Here is a 19,253-nt window from a genome sequence, read left to right as displayed (position 1 = left end):
ATTTAGTTTTAACTTAAGTAAGCTTGGAGAAAGCTCTCTCTCTCTCACACGTGCAGCTTGTGGCAGGTATAGAAGAAAGGCGGTGCAGTACAGAGTAGAATGCAGTAAATATCTTCCTTCTCCAATGACATCAAAAAATCGAAAATCTATAGACCATCGTTTCATCAGCGATAATTCACACGTTTGTACCAAGTAATGACATTTTCAACTTCTTATAAACTGCCGCTTATTTTATCTCTTATTGAAATATCTGTATTTAATTCTCTTTGATGAAGCAGCCCATTAGGGTGTGCCTAGGCACACCCGGCACACCCCGTAGCTACGGCTATGGTGCTGATAGATCGTCCACCGAAAGTTTTGGGTTCGACTGTCGGCCTGGACATGAATTTTGGTTTCTTGGAAATTATCGTGTCTGATCTTCTCAATTGATTTCGTTTCAGTAACTGATAGAAACTGCATCGAAAAGTACATAAGTTCATCATTAGGTAAGGTAACCAGATTTTAAAACAGCAAAACGGGCGGCAAAATATGCACATTTTAATATGTTTGACAACTGACAACTAATTACATATTAGGGCGGTGCATAAGTTCGTAGCGTTTTGTTATGGATTGGCAACACTGCGTTACCAAGAGATCCTTGTCCGTTATTCCATTGTTAATTCTTAGTTTGTAGTTTTGTGTTCGTGAAAATGCAGTGTATTCTAATTCTGAGCACATTTTGTCTATTTCTGAGACAAAACAAGATGGAGTGTCAAGTGGACAAAGTTGAATATTTCCGGCACATTCTGCACTTCGAGTTTAACCGAGGATCAAGTACAACAGTAGGAAGTCTTTCCTAATGAAGCTGCTCTTGAAACTTGGCTAACAGATTTCTTCAACTCAAAAACAATTTGTGCTGTGTACGGGGCTAATGCCATATACTGATGCCACAGGCGAGGCATCGAACTCCAACCCAACATTGGCAGATGGTCATTAACAATGGAGGCGACTACATTACTGACCGATTGTTGTTGTGGCTATGTATTGTTAGACTACAATAACAATGTTTCATCTTACCACCTGTGTACTTGTGTTCATTATTTTTTGTATTCCTGTTAACCTATGTTATAAAACGCTATGAACTTATGCACCTACCCAATACATAAATAAATAAGTACTGCGTAAATAACTTTCATAATATCATTTTATGCACAGGAAAGTTAATCCCGAGTAGAACCAGGATTTAAAGTGAGATCCGAACCACTATGTACTGCACCGGCTATCGAACCTGGTACCCCCTTATTTATAAGGTGACGACATTACTAGTACGCCATCGGTGAGGATCCTTCTCTGTCATCGATAAAGCTTCACTACAAATGAACTTATCTGCTCACAATAGAGAGTCAGTTAAATTTAAGGATAGCAATGATGATAATAATATAAAGAAGTATAGCTGAGTGGGAGTGTAGCCCAGTCAACAAAGGTTTCATCTTGAGAATAATTCCGTAAAAGCTGAATTTTGGTCAGTTGTTAGAACACTACTAGTAGTGACAAATCCCAAAAGTCCCCGCCCTTCCTCGCGGCGCTCCCCCCCCCCCCCAGCTCTCCCCCAAACATCAATTTCGCAGACTATCAGTTATTGTCCTATATCTCCGTAACCAATCATCATAGATAGGTAATCTTCTTTTAGTCTTAATCCTCATTAAATGGGCCACAAAAAAGATTCTGTTTAATTTTTCGATTAAGTCTGTAGTTTTTACGTACTATAAAAACTAATCTTCAAAAAGTGAATCTTTTCTAGTACTTTTTGACGTTTTTGCTTTGTAACATTTGAACAAATTAAATGACAAAAAATTGTTTCGAATAAACGTTGTAGCCTAATTTATAAGCTTTAAAACGATATCAATCTTGATGTATTTTACTGAAAGATGCGGCATAAAATGTGTCTCCAAATGGAGGACAGCACCAAAAATGTGCATCTTTATCGCAGTCCAGCGGTTAAGTCCGGAATCATTGACTTTTCGATAAAACCATGAGACTTGGTACACTTAAGACATATTCAGTCGAGTAGCCAATCGACATCTGCGTGCTGATGGCCGCCATCTTGAAAAGAGTCCGCCATCTTGGATATTTGTGATTTGATATCTCCGGAACGGTGGCACCTTTCAACTTCAGGATTTTTCAGAAATGCTCCAAATAGTGTAAACTTTCATAATATAAGTATCAATAAATCTATTTTTTGAAAAATAAAAATAGTGGACTTGTACAAAAACACACTATAATACTTTATGTGAATAACTCCGAGTTAAAAGTCTTAATAATTCTCGAACCACATAATAGTATTGTAATATATTTGGTAACGTAACAAAATGTTTGTTGGTAGACTTTAGATGAACTGAATCCTTAAAATTCTATTTTTTGTATTTATAAATTTACCTCAAATAACATTTTAAAGAGAAATACAAGATATATATATAACCCAATTTGATTTCTGAAAATATGAACGAAAGAAAAACACATTTCCATTGTAAATGATGAAACGAAAATAGTGAAAACTGTTTAGAAAATATTTTGCTATGTATTTTCCATAAGTTCGTTTCCCTTCTTTGATCAGATCTCAAAATCGTATCTTTAACATTCGCATAATGTAGTGGAGGCAAGATTTTCCATTCAACACTTGTAACGTCCAGTTCACTGTTAACTTGGCGCGTATTTTATGATTTCTTTCTAGTTATCACCAGCAAATACTTACATACATTGTCAGCCACTGACCTATCCAAGGATTTCTGTCGCTCTGTACTCCTCCATCAGAAATCTGTAGAGCTGGGTTGACAACAAAGGCACTTACAAAGATACGAACCCTATGGTTATTAGTGCTGGAGGTTCCTTCCCTGATGTTGACAAAAGTGGATCACAATATCCCATTCTAACCATGTTAAAACGAGTAAAAACGACTGGGATATTTTCCAATAACTACACATTTCCGGATGGACTTAAGCTCAAAACACATTTCTCTTCATTTCATAAACTTTTATACTCTCGCCTAATATCTATGAAATATCGTCGTCAAATCATCCGGCCACAACGACTACGATCGTGCGGTAGAATCGGCAGATTGTGGACGTCCACGTATCAAACCGTTTTGACCGACGCAGATTTCAAATTCCGCTGGTGGTACGTATCGGAATAAACGATGGATCTGCTAACTGCTGGTGGGTGATGTTTCAGCTGCGTTCATTGTAATATATATATATATATATATATAATAAAAAAAACCGCTGGTGGAAAAGAGACCTGTTTTAAAACGGGGAAGACATAGCTATCAAATTGTTGGTCGAACTCTTGCTAAACGATGAAAGTTCGTTCAAAAACTTCGTGCGAATGTCGAAATCGTACCTTTAAGGTATGTATACATTGGAAGACAATCGGCCGACGCAGGTCGTTCGACGATGTTGCCCGGCGATGTCAATGTCGGATGGAGGCGGGGCAAAAATCGGCCGACGTTTGAGCCGCAAAACATCAAAAAGAATTGGCGTCGTCGAGAAACCCATCCTGAATGGAAAACATCTGCCAATATATACGCGCGCTTGTCAACATCGGCCGGTGATTTCTGGATTCAGTCAGTGGTATGGTTTGTTTACATGGTGGCGCATAATTATCGTAATAAAAATATATTAATAGTGACATAATTATATTTTTATTAATAGTTATATAATTATATAACATATTATACACTAAGTGTACTCAAGATCTTTATTTAGCATGTTAAATGTTATCGTAGAAAGTCAGAAAATACATTGTGAGCGGTAGTTTGTACGAGGCTGGCTGGCTATATGCTATTTGCTAAGATAGGTTAAGTACACTCCTTGTTATCTTCGAGGAACAAACAATACGAAACCGGGTTTTTCATAATAAATATAACAAACAAAACAATTAAAGAAATTAAACATTGAAGCATGTTTGGTAATTTGGCAGCTACCAAACTAAGTAACTCCTCAAAATCAGATTTCAACATTCCCACAAAGTTTTTGAACGAACTTCCATCGTTTAGCAAGAGTTCGGCCAACAAACTGAACGCTGTGTTTTCTTTCTTTTCTTTTCCTTGTTTTTTTTTTTTAATTTTTGGCATATAACAATGAACGCAGCCGTAACAGCACCAGTAGTTAGCAGATCCATCGTTTATCCCGATACGTATCACCAGCGGAGTTTGAAATCTGTGTCGGTCAAAACGGTTTGCTATGTGGACCAGAAGCGGCTTCTGCCTATTCGCACATTCGCACCTGCACACCCAAATAAATTTATAATGTAAATCCTTATTATTATTTATTGAACTCTATCTCCTTCGAAACATCAAGTGTTCCCACGCCGCTCCACCAAGAGAGATGGTGGAGAAGTCTGCGATCCGTGATATCAACCCGCGTAGACCAGGCCGCGATCAGGGCTGGAACACAATGGTAGTTTCGCTCGCTATGACGCTGTTGGAGCAGTCGCGTAAAGGACGCTGATTGGGTGTTTTGGCTTGAGCGCCGTGTGAGGGGAGGTTGCATCATTTATGAAGGCTGTGAACGCAGCGATCTGTGTCCGAGCGAATGTAGTGTAGCAAACCCATTCCATTTGAGATGGTGTGACGCAGTCGATGCAACCCATACATCATCACAAATTGAGGGATTTTATTTATGAATGGGAAGTTTCGATGGTATATTGTCCCGAGCATAACAGGGGAAGAAAAGGAGGAGAAGGGGGTAGGGCAACTGAAACCAAAACGGGTGTTTTAAGCATGCCTTAGCTTCGTGCATCTTGGTCAAAATAAACGGCCTCTGTGGCGCAGTAGCCGAATTATCAACCCGTGGGGAGGGAACGTGCATCAAATAGTCAGCTGTTTTGCATTGTGTGGCTGTTACTGCGTTACAAAATTATTTAACGCTGTCAAAGGGTCGTTCCTGTTTCAGTGCAAAGTGTTAGATTTCATGATGAATAGGGAAACTGTACATAGCGAAAGCAGACTTAACGTTATTGAATTTTTGGAGGGAAGTTAGCTACAAAGTCTGTAGCAATTGCAGTAATATATGGATACGGCGGAAGACAAGGAAAATTCTGAAGTACGATTAGGAAGCAGGGCAGTGTGAAATTAGTGAGTACTGTTATTAGCTTTAACATTTATTATTATCTTGATTTCGCTTGATTTGCTTGGTTTGATCAGTCTGCCATGAGAAATAAACAACAGCTAGGTAGATTACAAGTAGTAGTTGGATCGGCTTCTTTGGTGTACGCCAATGTTATTATTCTCCTTGTTCATTCATGTCAGCAGAGCCGGAGAAAGTTTTTACGAAATATTTTGCAAATCGACAATAGTATTGATATTGTAGATCGGAATTTTTATGTTTTGAGTGATTTTGCTGAATTGAGGACTAAAAGTGGTAAACGTTGTAAGTGCCAAAAGCGAAAGTGTTGGGAAATCGCATCGTTGAGCACATCAGCCCGTACGAACGTTCACACTAGTGCCTTTTTACACGCCCTTTGAACTTCTTAGAGGGCTACCAGCCACTTTTCACGTTTACCACATTATAAAGCATGGCACATTTCACAGTTTAACGTGGAAAACGGTGTTTGAATTATTGTGGCACTTACAGCGTTTACCAATTTTACAGTAACATCCCTCTTCTCGTGATTGGCTGGATAATTTCCGAAATATTTGAAATTTGTAAAAAAATTCGTGTTAAAAATATCATGAAATACGTATAGCCCCATTTTCAGTGAAAGGTGATCAAAACTTGGGTTGCCAATATATTAAGCTTCATTATGTACGCAAAAACGGGTGTGAGTATTTCACAAGGGTGGTATAACACTTCTGGGCGATAGACTGAAGTGCACACCCATAGAGCCAGACCACGAGCCGCCACTGACGTGGACGCGCACAATAGGTCGATTCTACCGCACGATCGTAGTCGTTGTGGGTTGTGGCCGGATGATTTGGCGACGATCAGAATCGGCGTGAAGTGGGCGATAATCATCGAATGTATACATAGCTTTAGAATGTAAATATACTGTTTCTAAAATACATGCAAATGTTATCATAATATTTAATGACCTAGGTTAGAACCAATGTTCAAAGGTACTTAGAACCACAAGGCAATAGTTTAGCTTACTGACTGGTAACATACGAGGGACATTCCGAAAGTAAGTTTCGTCATTCCTTTTCACAGGGAAGCTGTATTACAAAGTGAGAAAACACATTGCCATAACAAATGACAATCTTTCCTGAATTCACGACAGGAGGAGCGACAGCAGAGGAGCGATGGCGCATGCGCAGAGTGTCGAAGAATACAGATAAGCAGCAGACCGACGTGCCTGAGATCATTCGAGTGCAAAGCAGTATGACAGAAAGACGTGTGCTGGAAACGTGGTCAAAAATGGAAGTTCGGCACGCTATTGCCACACACTAAGCAAACTGAAGTGTGCCATTCGACGCAAGAGACCAGGGCTCTTTAGTCGAGGGATTTTGTCCTTGGACGACAATGCAAGACCCCACACAGCAAGGGTCACTGCTGAACACATTCGTCGTCTGGAATGGGAGAGATTGAATCACCCGGGCTACAACCCCGATCTTACCCATCAGACTTCCACCTTTTTCCTGAGTTGAAGTCAGCACTATCGGGACGTCACTTCGGAAGCAACGAACAAGCTGTGAAGAACTTCCTTAAATCACTGGGCACCGATTTTTAGTAGGAGGATTTCTTGAAATTGATTTCCCTGTACAACAAATGTATCAATGTCGGTGGCGACTATGTGGAAAAATAACCAAAAGATTGCACTTTGTTATGACATTGCATTCTTCTGTTTGTAATAAAGCTTCCCTGTGAAAAAAATGACGAAACTTACTTTTGGAACGTCCCTCGTACATACAAATTTGCATACCCAAAGAAAGCTACATCACAAATACTCCACTGATTGGGCATAAAAAAAATCGGCAAAAAGCTTAATTCGCACATAAATGAAAGAATTCCAGATCCAAGTCAAATCCACAGGAATTTTAGTTATTGACTAAAGCTGAGGTTCTGATTGCATTCAACGCGATTACATACTTGATACTGCCTGTTGAGGCGTTCCAAAACGAAAATTTAATGTCTCTCTCTGTGGGACTCCTTGGCAAGGTAGTTCCGCCGCTGTCTAGAAGAGACTAACGACCGTATCTAAGCAACGTTCCCCTTGCGCTCGCTTTGTGCTGTGGAAAAGCAATGAAAAGCCACCAGGCTAACAGCCATTCACTCGTGTTTATCCACGTAGCTGTGAGTTTCATTGAAACTTCTCCTGCGCAGTGGCGACGCCGTGGCTTCTCGCGTGAGCAACGATTCGCCTCCCCTGGCAACTCAGACTCGGGACTGATATCAAATAAAATTTCGTATGAAACAACTGCGACTGTGGCACAAAGGATGAGGCAAGTAACAAACTATTTCGAATAGAAATAACCAACACCAAACAAATTTCTGATAAATTTAATAGGTACGTATTCACAAACGTATATGTAAACTGTCCTATTGACCCCAAAAGTGCCCATACAACTGAAATTAAATCAAATACTGTATGAAATCCATTCTTTTAGATGAAATAACCATAAATAAATTTAATAATAATAAATCAGCATGTGCAGACGGTTGGTCAAATTATCTATTTAAAAAATGTTCACAGTACATTATAATACCATTACAATACGCAATAAACTTCTCAATAAAAAGTGGATTTTTCCCAAAAGTATTGAAGAAAAGTATAATCAAACCAATACTCAAAAATGGACTGGAGACCAAAAATAAAAAAAAAAAAAAAAAAAACTACAGACCGATAACCATCACATCATCTATCACTAAATTGCTCCAGAAAATTTATTTATTTATTTATTTATTTATTTCGTCTTCTTTTACATGGCGAAGTTAAGGCTGTGGAGCCTTTTCTTCCACTTGACCATGTTTACAAAAAAATAAAATAATTAAAATATTGAAAAAAAAAGAAAGAAAGAGAAATATAAAAATTACAGAGAAATAAAAAATACAAAGAAAAATTTTATATATAAGAATAGTAATCTAACCTATAGTCACGGGCACATCATTTGTAATAAAATATATAGGCTAATTTCTGTGCCAAATATAACATAATAAGTCAGCTCCAACATGGATTTAAAAATGGTAAATCGATAAGTACAGCTACTTCACAATTTATGGAGATAATTATGGATGTTTTAGAATATACTGAGCAGAGGCGTATATTCAGGGCTACCTAGGCTATCTGCGAAGCCCAAACTCAGTGACCAAAATACAGAAAAAACATCTATCAGAAATGTGCTTAAAATTGATTTCAATAAGAATAGGAACCTTATTCCTTATGAGTTGGAAACATTGCCAGCTTTATTTGAATTCGCGAGGCGGCTGGCCGGCAACTCGACGGGGTGGCGGGCGAACGTGACAAAGCTATCTCAAGGATCACCCGGTCAATGTTGCAAATCATTTTTTGCCAGCACGTAATTTCCCCAGGAGCGGGGAATTGTGGAGCCAAACTGTTACAGGAGAGGAAACAGGGTTGCTTATGGCGGGAAAATTCCCTCTGAACTACCTCAACAGTCTGGGTCAATGTTGCAAATCAATTTTCCCAGGAACGGGGAATTTTGAAGCCAAAACATCGCAGGCAAGGGGGAAAGTGTGGCATATGAAGAACATCATTGAATGCTTGCACACGAGTTGAAAAAGAGGTCGTTGACCTTCAAACAACTAGATTTTTAGAGTAGGGAAGAGAAAATTGTTGGCTGACCGGGAATGGTTTATGAGAGCATCTAAAAATTACTGAAATGAAAAAAACCAGGTCTAATCTAGAATCTAGATCGCGTCCAGTGGTCTTTAAGAGTTCCTTGGTTCGTGGAATTTATTTAGAGGCAGCGTGTGAATACAGTAGTGAGTGGATTGTATTTTTGTGAATAATACGTGCTGTGTTGTGAAGTGAACTGAAATAAGGGACATAATTAACAAGCTGTCTATTCGGCTTACGTATGACGATATGCTCCAAATCGTTGTGGATTTTTCTTCTGTGTCCACTTTATGTACAGATAAGCTAATGGGGATTGGACCTACAGTTAAAGTGGTATCAGATCCACCATGTATAGAACCCGGGACCCCCACTGCGCCAACGAGGTGGCCCCGAACTTCAAATCGTGAAAATAGGTAGGTAGATTTTTTATATTTATTCTCGTATATAGGATGAAATTATTTCCTTACTGACATAGCGTACAATTTCCATATTTTATTTATGAGGTATATATTTTAATCACAATGTCAAATCACTTCAACCCCCCCCCCAAATAAGCTAAATAAAAAGCATCCCCACCAGCAAATTTTTGTCCATTCGAACACTATGGTGCGATAGCCCAGGTTTCTAATCCAGTATACGCCACTGATACTAAGGTACCTTGTGTTATTTTCCTGGATCTCTCCAAAGCCCTTGACTGTTTAAACCACTCTATTCTCACGTAAAAACTGTACAATCTTGGCATTAGAGGAAACACATATACATTGATAAAATCTTTTCTCATGGATAGACCACAGTATACACATACTCCGTGGCGCAACAGCCCTCGAGGGGACAGGGGTTGCCAGAGCGGCTTTTCATTGGGTGACGCGTGGTCAGCGCATCGGATCCAATCGCCGCTGTTTTTCTGGCTTTCGTGATCGGAGTAGCTTCTCAATTGTCCTCACGATGCTGAGTCAACGCCGAAATTTTGGCGGCACCCTCCGGGATTCGAACCCGGGACCGCTCGCACCAAAGCGAGAGCGCATACCACTTGGATACGCGGGAGCCCTATACACAGATACTACGCACTGAAAACTCGGTGGCCATAAAATTGTATCTGACACTGAAGAAAAACAGGAGTCCTCAAGGCCAAGGGTCCCGGGTTCGAATCCCGACCTGGTCATGGGTGTTCATTGTGAGTATCCCTTCATCAATGTCATCATATCATCTTACATCCTCATCTTTGCAATTAGCCAAAAGTGGCAGAAAAGCAACGTAAAATAAACCAAACATATTTGGTGAGGATTTATATTGGCTCTGCAAGCAAGAAAGAAAATGCGAACTTGAATTTTATTGCGGGGCATAAATTAAAATAAACGTCCTCAACAGATAAAAATTAAGGTGACAATATGAAGAACGCAGTTCAAATTCAACCTTCATTTGCACTCTCTCAGGTAATTTTTGTTAACTGGATACTTTAACTAACCAATTGATACAGAGGTCTGGGATATATGCTGCTTCAATTTTTGTATTTTCTGTCACTTTGGGCTAATCGCAACGATGAGGATGAATGATGATGATTACCTCAAATTGATGAAAGGACACTCACAATGAACACCCATGCAGAGGTCGGGGCTCGAACGTAGACTGTAACTAAACTGTAAGATTATCAACAATATTGCAGAAAACAGGCAGGGGCGTATTTTTTTTACACTGGCGTAAGGGTATGGCAACGTTTTAAATCTGGCTCTGGGAAGAGTCAACGAACAGGAAAACATTGTGTGAGAACCAGTGCAACCGAATCACTCGCCCACGTGACAGAGGAACCCTCCGGACTGAGTAAGCCACTTGTGACTCGGCTGCGGATTGAAATGCAAGCCGAGTGCCATCGACGTGCACTGAATTGGAGTGCTTCCGATCTGCGATATGATGAACTCGCAACGTACTTGTGACTCCACGAATTGTACGTCACTGAGGATCTCATTGATAGTCACCGAGGGGAACGCCTTATTCAAGCATTCTTAATGAAGGTTTCCTCCCATGCGTCCACTATATGACTCATGTGTATCAGAATGAACCATGTGAGCCGATTTGTGTTACCAATCCTTTTCACATTATTGCTAGGAGAAGCTGCTGTTGCTGTGCAGGGGAGGAGTGTTTTGATCTAAGCTCCTTTTACAAGTCTCATAGCGTTTTTCAGTTTCCTTTTTATTCATTCATATTTTATTTCATATTGTCTAGTATATGGTGGGCCAGCAAACGCTGAAAGAAATATACTCGTGCGAATGTTTTGTCGTCGCATGTTACGTCGTTTTTCTGGCACTTTTGGCTAATCGCGATGAAAATGAGTGATGATATGATGAAATTGATGAAAGTACACTCACAATTGATTGATTGATTGATTTGCATTTTGTTACTTCGCTTTTTGTGCCACTTTTGGCTAATTTGCAAAGATGGGTATGAGTGATGATATGATGAAACTCATGAATAAACACTCACATACATCCATGAACAGGCTGGAATTCGAACCAAACTTGGCGAGCATAATTAATTATTTTTATCTGGTGAGGGACCCCCAGAAGCGCGGAGCCCAGGACGGGTGCCCAAATTGCCCTTCCCTAGGCCTCTATGTGGAGTTAACCCCCCAGTTAACAACATTTTCGCAGAGCTCAATCATTATCACCATGTTCAACCACCCCCTCTCCCCAACTAACTTTTTTCACTTCAAGCGTAGGATGAAATAGATGTATTGATATATTGATGTATTGATTTTGTATTGATTGATTTGATTGATTGGTTGATTTGCTTTACTTTACTAAACATATAAAAATACGTAAGAAACACGTTCCAAATTAAAACCAACCCCGTGAAATAATAACTTACGAATCAACAAAAAAATATAGAACAATCCATATACGAGGGGAGTTCAACAATTATTGTCCCTAACATAGAAGAAATGATCCGAAACAACTGAATTTTTTTATGTGTCATGCATAACTCTTTGAATGATTACACACAAAATTTCAGCCATGTAAGGTCTACAATGTTAATGTTATGTTATGTTTTTGAGGACAAGGTGAGCCCTTACTGAGCAAATGGAAAAATCGAAAGTGAGAGCCATGATTAAGTACCGCTGTTCAGACAAATTTGGCCTGTTTAAGAGAAATCCGGGTAACTTTCTTGGTAGATGTGTGACCGTAGATGAAAACTGGGTACACCATTATGGCCCTGAATCGAAACAACAGAGCATGCAGTGGCGGCACCATGATTCTTCGCCCCCCCCCAACAAATTCAAGACAATGCCATCAGCTGGCAAGCTGGCAAGGGAGTATTGTTAATTGACTACCTCCAACGCCAAAAGACGATCACAGGTGACTATTATTTGCAATTGATTCCAAAAGAGAGGTATGCAATCAAGGAGAAACGCAGAGGGATTTGTCACAGGAAAATGCTGCTGATGCAAGGATAATGCTCCAGCCCACAGAAGTAATCTTACACCCGCCGCTGTTACTGCTGCTGGATTTGAACTAATCGAGCACCCTCCCAACTCTCCAGATCTTGCCCCGAGTGACTTTCACTTGTTCCAAAGGCTGAATCAGTACTTAATGACGGCCCTCAATTCCGATTTTTCCATTTTCTCAGTCAGGGCTCACCTTGTTCTCAAAAACATAACATAACATTAAAATTGTAGACCTTACATGGCTGAAATTTTGTGTGTAATCATTCAAGGAGTTATACATGACACGTAAAAAAATTCAGTTGTTTCAGATCATTCCTTCTATGTTAGGGACAATAATTGTTGAACTCCCCTCGTATTACATATTCTTCATCCTTAGATTTATTTCTTTCATCAGATCATACGTTGTACAAATTGTGAACTGATGATTCCATGCGCCACTTGATATAAACTAAAGGAAACTATGGATGACTCATGGTGCATCCTTGGGTTATGTAGTTTTAGAGCATTTACGGTTTGAAATCCGATGAAAAGTAAATAAAAGCAATTGTGCCAGATATTTGTTGCCTGCTGCATCGATTAAGTTCTTCCAAGGAATGAAAATAATACCGCAATCATTATAAACTAATAAACTATTTCTTTTAAGATTGTTATTGTTATTACTAAATACATTTTATGTAAACGACGTGACCTTACAGAACTTTCTTGCCACTCTCATGCTGCACATTGTTAATTTTCATTTTCCTTTCCTCTTCTGGAACAAAGAAAACTGTCGACGAGAAAGTTGCCACGCAGGCGACATGCATGACTAGCGCTTTCAGAAGCGGACTGCTTTAATGTTTCTTCCTGCAATTATGGCGACAGAGCAAACACCAGTCCTGCGTCCCGTGAATTGCGTCACAATTGTTTCCGTTTCAAAGTAATTAGCTGTGGACTTACTACCTCGTTTTTTTCTTACATATTAAATTGCTGCTTTTATTTTACTGCAGGCGAGTGAATAACAAACTGTCACCAACTTCGGTCGTTCAGCATTTGCTTAATTGCAGAGCAAAATTGAAAAGCGCGGGGAATACGCCCCCCTGGATCTTCTCTCCCTGCATCTACATTTTTAAATTGGTTCCCAAATAGGGAAAGAAAAGGATTTTCCACCTGAACATATATGTGTACCGAGGGCCTGTTCTTAAAAATACGGCCCCGATGGCGCAGTGGTAGCGTCGCCGCCTTGTAATCAAGGGGTCCCGGGTTCGATACCCGGTGGAGGCACATAGAGATTCATATCCCACTTTAAACTGTAGGTTCAGTACCGATTAGCCTTACTATGCATAAAGTAGACTTAGAAACGCCAACTCAATCAATCAATTAAAAATACAGGAGGTGTTTCACTGGAATCTAATAGTAACAAACAACATACACACAGATCAGTGGCGGTGATTGGGTCCAAAAACTAGGGGGGGGGGGGGGCAAGTTGACAAACCTGGGAGGGGGCAAGGACAGTTTACTTCGGCTTGGTAGATAAGGTATAACATAGTGTGGGGGCAATAGCGGCAAAAGGTGGGGCAACTACCCACCCATAATCGCCGCCACTGACACAGATTAGGTACATACAGGGTGTCCCACGAACGGCGAAACTGGGAATTAAGAGTGGCGTTACTTTGTAACCGAAACCTGTACATACATAAGTCATACACCAAATGTTAGCCCTGTCCAAGTAGATATTTTTAAACATAGAAACAACAAACGGGGTGCAGTGTTGTTCATGCAGTGTTGCCAAATGTAAGTGAAAGTGTAAATTTATTTTTCCACAAAGCATGGAAAATTGCATGTCAAACATTCGTAAGGAAATTTGGACGCTCAATTTCCACCTTGGGTAGGTGGACTATTTCGCCATCTATAGTTCAGAGAAGAAAACCGATCGCTTTCGCGTATAGCCAATCCTAAAATGCCTCGTAAAGGCGTACCGGTCCAAATGGGTGTTTTAAAAAAATGATGAGGTACAGTGGCAACACTGTTGATGTTTGAAGGCAACAAAAGGTGTGTTTAGTGATGGTCTATGACATGGAAATACAGAGTGTCCCAAAAGTCCCTTAACAGCAGCCCTAGAGACGTGTAGTGCAGAGATTGACATGATTTGAGTATATAGTAATACTGTAGGGGTAGGGGGAACATGATTGCTGTGGGTGACCATGGCGGCGGCCATCTTGGTATACGCCATATTGGATGGAGGTCATTTTTTTTGAATGGGAAGGTATATGTGTGGACAATAATTTTAGGCTAGAATTGCACCAGAAACAAGAATATGAAGTCAGTTTTCAGATATCCTTAATCTGTGAAAACTTATTGCGCTACAAAATGTGCTCAATGTGCTCGCCATGCTCCCGTAAACACATCCGTAAGCAAGTCTCCCATGCACGCGAACATTCAAAAGAGTTTCGGGAGTGACAGCGGCACAGGCCTCAATGATTCGTTGACGAAGGTGACGCATATCACGTATTGGAACTGCATTGGCCTTAAGATGGCCCCACAATTAAAAATCAAGAGGAGTAAGCTCTGGGGACCTGGCTGGCCACTCTCTTGGTCCGCGTCTGCCAATCCACCTCCCAGGAAATTGGACATCAAGGTACAGCCGAACAATGTTCCCATAATGAGGTGGTGCACCATCATGTTGAAAAAATTCTGGGAAAGACCCATCCGGCATACACACTGAAGGTAAGACAAGATCGCGTAGCAACTGCAGGTAGGTCTCTGCATTCAATGTCCCTTCAATGAAAAATGGACCTATGATTTGGGTATTCCAAATTCCACACCACACCATAACTTTTGCTGGCCCAACCACGTTCCCCGGGTTTACCCAGTGCGGGTTCTCAGAGGACCAATACCGCAAGTTTTGACGGTTGACCTCACCATTGGTATAAAAAAATGCCTCATCGCTATGCAGAATGTTTCGCCAGAAGTCAGGGTCACGTTCAAGTTGCACGACACACTCACAAAATTCCACTCTCCTATGAAGATCATCTTCACTGAGATGTTGTTGCGTTTGCATCTTGTAGGGATGCCACTTGTGTTCTGGCATAATCCTGCTAATCGAACTCTTGCTAACACCACATTGGGCGGATAGTCGTCGAATACTTTTTTCACGAATGATGCCAGAAATGCCATTGTTGTTTCTTCATCCGTGGCTGTTTTTGGTCTTCCCGATCGACGTCTATCGTGCACTGCACCCGTTTCTTTAAACCGCTTGATCACATTGGCCACACTAAAATGCGACACTGGCGGCCTAAGCGGATGTCTTTGATTGAAGTCATTGGCAATGTCCCGTGAACTCCTATCGGCGGAAATGAGGATGATCTCAATTCGTTCCTCATTGGATAACATCATGTTCTTTGTCACTTACAATTGCAACAAAAGAGATATGATATCAGGTATCACAATTTCCATACTTTATCATACGTCATCATTTATTCAACATTGCATCAATAACTTTTCACAGATTAAAGATATCTGAAAACTGACTTCATATTCTTGTTTCTGGTGCAATTCTAGCCTAAAATTATGTGCCACACATATACCTTCCCATTTAAAAAAAAAATGACCTCCATCCAATATGGCGGATACCAAGATGGCCGCCGCCATGGTCACCCACAGCAATCATGTTCCCCCTACCCCTACAGTATTACTATATACTCAAATCATGTCAATCTCTGCACTACACGTCTCTAGGACGCTGTTAAGGGACCTTTGGGACACCCTGTACTGGAAACAAAAAAAAAAATTATGGTGAAAAAAGTGTTACTTACCTACTCCTGCCATTGGGATCGGTACGCCTTTACGAGGCATTTCAGGATTGGCTATACGCGAAAACGGTCGGTTTTCTTCTCTGAACTATAGATGGCGAAATAGTCCACCTACCCAAGGTGGAAATTGACGTCCAAATTTCCGTACGAATGTTTGACATGCAATTTTCCATGCTTTGTGGAAAAATAAATTTACACTTTCACTTACATTTGGTAACACATCATGAACAACACTGCACCCCGTTTGTTGTTTCTATGTTTAAAAATATCTACTTGGACAGGGCTAACATTTGGTGTATGACTTATGTATGTACAGGTTTCGGTTACAAAGTAACGCCACTCTTAATTCCCAGTTCCGCCGTTCGTGGGACACCCTGTATATTCCATGTTAAAACTACCCTGAATCTTAATTTATTAAATTAAATTAAATGTATGTTTATCTATCTTTTGAGTGAACAATCTAAAATTGTCATTTAGATAAAATTTCAAGTACAGTAAAACCTCGTTAATCCGGACTAATGGGGGGATAAATTGACCGGTTAAACGAAATTCCAGATTAACTTAAATAACCTAAAAGAACAGTAGAAAGTGCATTGAAACTCCATTCAAGGGCATAGGCCTAAATACACTATACAGTACAGCAGGCCCGTACCCAGGATTTTTTTGAGGGAGGGGCCAGATCCGAAAATGTGTTCTATCCGCCCCTCTCTCCCTCTGTCATATATATACAGGGTGTCCACAAAGTCTCACCCCACCCAGGGTATTGTGAGAACGGATGTAAATAGGAAGAAATGGCGAAACACGTATTCCATGATGTTCAGGGGGAAACGTTTTGAGGCCAACCATTCCCTACCCGGCCCCCCACAAAGGGGGTAGGCCGGGGTCGACTCATTTTTTTTAAATAGCAAGGGGGTCGAAGAATATGTCGTTTGAAAGGTCTTATCATAACAACAATAATACAGCAAATCCAGGTTCTCTACGTAGCTCCAATTGACAATGGCGTGAAATCAAATGTGGAACATGACCAGCATTGGACAGGACTCCAACTCCTACAGTAGTAATCCTAGACAACAGTGGGAGCTGGAAAAATATTCCTACACTGTAGCATGATTCGGAGATATCCCATCAGTGTCTACAAATACGTACCCCCCGCCCCCCCCCCCCCCCCAAGAGATGACAAGCTTCCGTACACAAAACCGCATATCATCGCGCCCCCTGAGATTGCTACCAGGAGGACACGGACCGACATGCACAATCGCAACTCAAGGCAAATGGTGAAGGAGGCACGTAGTTACATGTACAATGTCAACTGAAGGCAAATGGGGCCGGGGTTACAAGATGTTGCAACACGTACACCACTAAAAGTCAAATTGAGCTTACCTACTATTTACAGAAGATGTTCGAAATGAGCCCCATTCACTTGTTTGAAGGAGAATGCAGACGGAGTATCGAACCAGACCAAGTAATCAGTGTTACTATAGCGATGAAGATTCAACAGGACCATTCTGCTTGTGTTCTCGTAAGCAAACATACCGGACCGCAAAAGTTCGAAGTAACTTTGAAATACCGTAGAAGAGTTGTAGTGTCGTACACACTGTGTTCTACTAAGTTGTTTCCTGTATCTTACGTTACCGTGGTTTTGTTTTTGTGTGTGTATTGGTGGTTAAAGTATTTGCAACAACGAGAAAAATGAATGGTGCCGGAAGGGTGCGTTCTGGCGCAGACAAAGTGGAAAGTATCTTTCTTTTCGGTGAATGTGGCAGAAACTTCCGTGCCACTGCTAGACGATTTAACGAATTGTATCCCCAACGCCCTAGTATTGACCATAAAAATGTTTCCGACCTTGTTAAAAAATTCCGAAAAACGCAAAGCGTCAATGACAGGCGACGTCCAGGACGCCCTCACATCGATGAGGCAACAGTGTTGGAAGTTATAGGACGCGTGACTGTAAACCCTGAAACGTCTCTCAGACAAATAGAAGAAGCAAGTAACATTCCACGGAGTTCTATCAGTAAGATGTTAAAATTACACAAATTTCATCCTTACAAAAATGCAGATAAAGCAAGAGCTAGGAGATGATGATTTCGACAGACGAATTGAGTTTTGCGAAATTATGTGCGACAGGATTGCTAACAACGAGAACTTCTTACACAACATCTGTTTCAGTGACGAAAGTTTATTTTTCCTAAATGGCTGTGATAATAAACACAGTGTTCGAGTATGGGCAGATGTTAATCCCCATGTTGTGAGGGAAGGCCATACGCAAAGACCTGAGAAGGTTAATGTGTGGGCAGGTATTTTAAGAAACCACATAATTGGACCCCTATTTCTTAATGGCAATTTAAACGGTAATCTGTACCTGCAAATTCTACGTGACACAGTGGATCCCTTGGGAACGGACCTTGTAGAAAACTCAGTTCATGTCAACGGTGTGTCTGAATTTGATGCGGACAATATAGTTTTTTTTAGCAAGATGGATGTATTGCACACTATAGCCGGGACGTACGTGAGTACTTGAACGAACATTATCACAATAGGTGGATAGGCCGTCGTGGTACCATCGAATGGCCTGCGAGATCGCCTGATTTGTCTCCGAACGATTTTATCCTTTGGGAACACCTTAAATCTGTTGTGTACAAAACAGAACCTAGTAGTCTTGCTGATCTGCAAGAAATAATAATAGCAGCCTGTAGAGACATTTCAGCAGACACGTTCAGCAAAGTGCGACGTGCATTTTATACTCGTCTGTTCTACTGCCAAGAAGTGAATGGGGCTCATTTCGAACATCTTCTGTAAATCGTAGGTAAGCTCAATTTGACTTTTAGTGGTGTACGTGTTGCAACATCTTGTAACCCCGCCCCCATTTGCCTTCAGTTGACATTGTACATGTAACTACGTGCCTCCTTCACCATTTGCCTTGAGTTGCGATTGTGCATGTCGGTCCGTGTCCTCCTGGTAGCAATCTCAGGGGGCGCGATGATATGCGGTTTTGTGTACGGGAGGGGGTGTACTTATTTGTAGACACCGCTAGGATATCTCCGAATCATGCTACAGTGTAGGAACATTTTTCCAGCTCCCACTGTTGTCTAGGATTACTACTGTAGGAGTTGGAGTCCTGTCCAATGCTGGTCATGTTCCACATTTGATTTCACGCCATTGTCAATTGGAGCTACGTAGAGACCCAGGATTTGCTGTATTATTGTTGTTACGATAAGACCTTTCAAACTACATATTCTTCGACCCCACTTGCTATTTGA

At 40.8% G+C, this 19,253-nt stretch overlaps 1 protein-coding gene across 1 annotated transcript in view; it reads right to left on the bottom strand.

Moving 5' to 3' along the window:
• The window catches only part of LOC145977862 (uncharacterized), a 347,706-nt gene that overhangs the window by 189,405 nt on the left and 139,048 nt on the right, over nt 1-19,253 (bottom strand). The window lies entirely within an intron of this gene.

This window comes from Lepisma saccharinum, chromosome 23 (assembly GCF_977018435.1).
Source record: "Lepisma saccharinum chromosome 23, izLepSacc3.1, whole genome shotgun sequence".
NCBI lineage: Eukaryota > Metazoa > Arthropoda > Insecta > Zygentoma > Lepismatidae > Lepisma > Lepisma saccharinum.
This window is presented reverse-complemented; position numbering and strand designations above follow the sequence as displayed.